The sequence below is a fragment of the Musca domestica genome, unplaced genomic scaffold (genome assembly GCF_030504385.1).
Source record: "Musca domestica strain aabys unplaced genomic scaffold, Musca_domestica.polishedcontigs.V.1.1 28, whole genome shotgun sequence".
Taxonomy (NCBI): Eukaryota; Metazoa; Arthropoda; class Insecta; order Diptera; family Muscidae; genus Musca; species Musca domestica.
The window spans coordinates 8,220,021-8,226,329 of NW_026712293.1; positions in this window are offsets into that span (position 1 = coordinate 8,220,021).

Genomic DNA, 6,309 nt, shown 5'->3' on the forward strand with positions numbered 1-6,309 from the left:
GGACGATTTAATATGGAGGTTTCCAGAGATTGATTTCCGTCCAGACCACAAGTGGAATATAAGAATTTGAACATGTTGTTCCACCAAGTACTAACTTGGAAAACATTCTATATGCCAAAATACTCGTTAGAATCTTTACTTTCATTTGGCATTCACAGCTTTTTGGACGATTTTATATGGAGGTTTCCAGAGACTGATTTCCGTCCTGACAAAAAGTGGAATATAAGAATTTGAAAATTTTGTTCTACCAAAAACTGACTTGGAGAACATTTGATATGCCAAAATACTCGTTAAGACCTTTTCTCTCTTTTGGCATTCACAGTTTTTATGACGATTTTTTGGAGGTTTCCAAAACTGGATTTCTGTCCAGACCACCAGAAGAATATTAGAAATTTTAAAGTTTTGTTCTACTAAAAAATTGAGTGGGGGAACATTTTATATGCCAAAATACTCGTTAGATCTTTCACTTTCATTTGACATTCACAGCTTTTGGACGATTTTATATGGAGACTTCCAGAGCCAGATTTCCGTCCTGAACACCAGTAGAAAATCAGAAATTGGAATATTTTGTTCTATCAAAATCTGACTTGGAAAACATTTTATATGCCAAAATACTCGTTAGGACCTTTACTCTTATTTGGCATTCACAGTTCTTTGGAAGTTTTTATATGGAGGCTTCTAGAGCTAGACTACCGTCCTGACCACCAGTAGAATATCAGAAATTTGAACATTTTGTTCTACCAAAAACTGATTTGGAGAACATTTTATATACAAAAATACTCGTAAGAGCTTCCACTTTCATTTGGCATTCTCAGCTTTTTGGACGATTTTATATGGAGGTTTCTAGAGCCTGATTTCCGTCCTGACCACAAGTGAAATATAAGAATTTGAACAATTTGTTCCACCAAAAACTGACTTGGAAAAAATTTTATATGCAAAAATACTCGTTAGGATATTTACCCCCATTTGCCATTCACAGCTTTTTGGACGATTTTATATGGAGGTTTGTTGAGCAAATTTTCGTCCTGACCACAAGTGGAATATAAGAATTTGAACATTTTTTTCTACCAAAAACTGACTTGGAAAACATTGTATATGCCAAAATACTCGTTAGGATCTTCACTCTCATTTGGCATTCACAGCTTTTTGGACGATTTTATATAGAGGTTTCAAGAGCCTGATTTGCGTCCTGACCACAAGTGGAATATAAGAATTTGAACATTTTGTTCTACCAAAAATTGACTTGGAAAATATCTTTTATGACAAAATACTAGTTAGGAATTTTACTGTCATTTGGCATTCACAGCTTTTTGGACGATTTTATATGGAGGTTTCCAGAGCCTGATTCCCGTCCTGACCACCTGTGGAATATCAGAAAAATGGCAAAATTGTTCTACCAAAAACTGATTTGGAGAACATTTGATATGTCAAAATATTCGTTAAGACCATTACTCTATCTTGGCAATCACAGTTTTTGGACGTTTCTATATGGAGGCTTCCAAAGCAATATTTCCGTTCTGACAACCATTGGAATATCAGAAAAGTGGAAAATTTGTTCTAATAAAACCTGATTTGGAGAACATTTTATGTGCCGAAATACTCGTAAGGGCTTCCACTTTCATTTGGCATTCACAGTTGTTTGGACGTTTCTATATGGAGGCTTCCAAAGCAAGATTTCCGTTCTGACCACCATTGGAATATCAAAAAAGTGGAAAATTTGTTCTACAAAAACTGATTTGAAGAACATTTTATATTCCAAAATACTCGTAAGGGCTTCCACTTTCATTTGACATTCACAGTTTTTTGGACGGTTTTACATTGAGGCTTCCCGAGCCAGATTCCCGTCATGACCACCATTGGAATATCAGAAAAGGGGAAATTTTGTTCTACCAAAAACTGACTTGGAGAACATTTTATACGCAAAACTACTCGTAAGAACTTCCACTTTCATTTGGCATTCAAAAACTTTTAAAATTTGTTCTATTAAAAACTGACTTTTAAAACATTTTGTATGCCAAAATACTCGTTAGGACCTTTTCTCTTATTTGGCATTCACAGTTCCTTCGACGTTTTTATATGGAGGCTTCCAGATCCAGATTTCCGTCCTTCCCGAGCCAGATTACGTCCTGACCACCATTGGAATATCAGAAAAGGGGAAATTTTTTTCTACCAAAAACTGTCTTGGAGAACATTTTATATGCAACAAGTAAAAAAACATTAAGTTCGGCCGGGCCAAACTTTTAATACCCTCCACCTTAGGGTAAAAGAAACATTAGAAGAAATGTGGCAAAAACCATTAAAATGCCGATTATGGGGAGGTACCGTTATATGGGGGCTATACCAAAACGTGGACCTATAATTACAATGTTTCGCCACCGGAGCTGGAACCCATTATGACCCACAAATACCAATTTTTAGACAAATCAGTGAAAAAATGTGGCAAAAACCATCAAAATACCGAATATCGGGAGGTACCGTTATATGGGGGCTATATCAAATCATGGACCCATGCATGCAATGTTTCGCCACCGAAGCTGGAACCAATTATGACCAACAAATACCAATTTTCGAACAAATCCCTGAAAAAATGTGGCAAAAATCATCAAATTACCGAATATCGGGAGGTACCGTTATATGGGGGCTATACCAAAACGTGGACCTATAATTACAATGTTTCGCCACCGGAGCTGGAACCCATTATGACCAACAAATACCGATTTTCAGACAAATCCGTGAAAAAATGTGGTAAAAACAAGTAAAAAAACATTAAGTTCGGCCGGGCCAAACTTTTAATACCCTCCACCTTAGGGTAAAAGAAACATTAGAAGAAATGTGGCAAAAACCATTAAAATGCCGATTATGGGGAGGTACCGTTATATGGGGGCTATACCAAAACGTGGACCTGTAATTACAATGTTTCGCCACCGGAGCTGGAACCCATTATGACCCACAAATACCAATTTTTAGACAAATCAGTGAAAAAATGTGGCAAAAACCATCAAAATACCGAATATCGGGAGGTACCGTTATATGGGGGCTATATCAAATCATGGACCCATGCATGCAATGTTTCGCCACCGAAGCTGGAACCAATTATGACCAACAAATACCAATTTTCGAACAAATCCCTGAAAAAATGTGGCAAAAATCATCAAATTACCGAATATCGGGAGGTACCGTTATATGGGGGCTATACCAAAACCTGGACCTATAATTACAATGTTTCGCCACCGGAGCTGGAACCCATTATGACCAACAAATACCGATTTTCAGACAAATCCGTGAAAAAATGTGGTAAAAAAAATTAAAATACTAAATATCGGGAGGTACCTTTATATGGGGGCTATACCACAACGTGGACCTATACATGCAATGTTTTGCCACACGCTCAGAGACCCGCTATGACCTACAAATACCAATTTTAAGATAATTCCGTGAAAAAATGTGGCATAAATCATCAAAATACCGAATATCGGGAGGTACCGTTATATGGGGACTATACCAAATTATGGACCCATACATTCAATGTTCCGCCACCGGAGCTGGAAACCATTATGACCCACAAATACCAATTTTTAGACAAATCGTTGAAAAAATGTGGTAAAAAAAAACTAAAATACTAAATATCGGGAGGTACCTTTATATGGGGGCTATACCACAACGTGGACCTATACATTCAATGTTTTGCCACACGCTCAGGGACCCGCTATGACCTACAAATACCAATTTTAAGACAAATCCGTGAAAAAATGTGGCATAAATCATCAAAATACCGAATATCGGGAGGTACCGTTATATGGGGACTATACCAGAACGTGGACCGATATATCTCATTTTCAATACCAACCATCGTAGACACAATGCAAATAGCTCTGCTAAATTTTGGAGCTCTACGTCAAATAATGTGGGCTGTATCGTGATTTCAACAGACAGACAGACAGACGGACAGACAGACAGACAGACAGACGGACAGACGGACAGACAGACAGACGGTCATCGTTAAATCGACTTAGAATTTTATGCTGATTATGAATATATATACTTTATGGGGTCTAAAACGAATATTTAGGGATGTTACAAACGGAATGACAAAGTTAATATACCCTCCTTTCCAAGGTGGAGGGTATAACAAGTAAAATAACATTAAGTTCGGCCGGGCCAAACTTTTAATACCCTCCACCTTAGGGTAAAAGAAACATTAGAAGAAATGTGGCAAAAACCATTAAAATGCCGATTATGGGGAGGTACCGTTATATGGGGGCTATACCAAAACGTGGACCTGTAATTACAATGTTTCGCCACCGGAGCTGGAACCCATTATGACCCACAAATACCAATTTTTAGACAAATCAGTGAAAAAATGTGGCAAAAACCATCAAAATACCGAATATCGGGAGGTACCGTTATATGGGGGCTATATCAAATCATGGACCCATGCATGCAATGTTTCGCCACCGAAGCTGGAACCAATTATGACCAACAAATACCAATTTTCGAACAAATCCCTGAAAAAATGTGGCAAAAATCATCAAATTACCGAATATCGGGAGGTACCGTTATATGGGGGCTATACCAAAACGTGGACCTATAATTACAATGTTTCGCCACCGGAGCTGGAACCCATTATGACCAACAAATACCGATTTTCAGACAAATCCGTGAAAAAATGTGGTAAAAAAAATTAAAATACTAAATATCGGGAGGTACCTTTATATGGGGGCTATACCACAACGTGGACCTATACATGCAATGTTTTGCCACACGCTCAGAGACCCGCTATGACCTACAAATACCAATTTTAAGACAATTCCGTGAAAAAATGTGGCATAAATCATCAAAATACCGAATATCGGGAGGTACCGTTATATGGGGACTATACCAAATTATGGACCCATACATTCAATGTTCCGCCACCGGAGCTGGAAACCATTATGACCCACAAATACCAATTTTTAGACAAATCGTTGAAAAAATGTGGTAAAAAAAAACTAAAATACTAAATATCGGGAGGTACCTTTATATGGGGGCTATACCACAACGTGGACCTATACATTCAATGTTTTGCCACACGCTCAGGGACCCCGATGTGACCTACAAATACCAATTTTAAGACAAATCCGTGAAAAAATGTGGCATAAATCATCAAAATACCGAATATCGGGAGGTACCGTTATATGGGGACTATACCAGAACGTGGACCGATATATCTCATTTTCAATACCAACCATCGTAGACACAATGCAAATAGCTCTGCTAAATTTTGGAGCTCTACGTCAAATAATGTGGGCTGTATCGTGATTTCAACAGACAGACAGACAGACGGACAGACAGACAGACAGACAGACAGACAGACGGACAGACAGACAGACGGACATCGTTAAATCGACTTAGAATTTTATGCTGATTATGAATATATATACTTTATGGGGTCTAAAACGAATATTTAGGGATGTTACAAACGGAATGACAAAGTTAATATACCCTCCTTTCCAAGGTGGAGGGTATAAAAATACTCGTAAGAGCTCCCACTATCATTTGGAATTGACAGCTTTTTGGACGATTTTATATGGAGGTTTCCATAGCCAGATTTTCGTCCTGACCACAAGTGGAATATACGAATTTTAACATTTTGTGCTACCAAAAACTGACTTGGAAAATATTGTATATGCCAAAATACTCGTTAGGATCTTTACTCTCATTTGGCATTCACAGCTTTTTGGACGATTTTATATGGAGGTTTCAAGAGCCTGATTTGCATCCTGTCCACAAGTGGAATATAAGAATTTGAACATTTTGTTCTACCAAAAACTGATTTGTGGAACATTTTATATGCCAAAATACTCGTAAGAGCTCCCACTTTCATTTGGCATTGACAGCTTTTTGGACGATTTTATATGGAGGTTTCCATAGCCAGATTTTCGTCCTGACCACAAGTGGAATATACGAATTTTAACATTTTGTGCTACCAAAAACTGACTTGGAAAATATTGTATATGCCAAAATACTCGTTAGGATCTTTACTCTCATTTGGCATTCACAGCTTTTTGGACGATTTTATATGGAGGTTTCAAGAGCCTGATTTGCATCCTGACCACAAGTGGACTATAAGAATTTGAACAATTTGTTCTACCAAAAATTGACTTGCAAAATATTTTATATGACAAAATACTCGTTAGGAATTTTACTCTCATTTGGCATTTACAGCTTTTGGACGATTTCATATGGAGCTTTCCAGAGACAAATTTCTGTCCGGACAACAAGTGGAATATAAGAATTTTAAAATTTTGTTCTACCAAAAACTGACTTGGA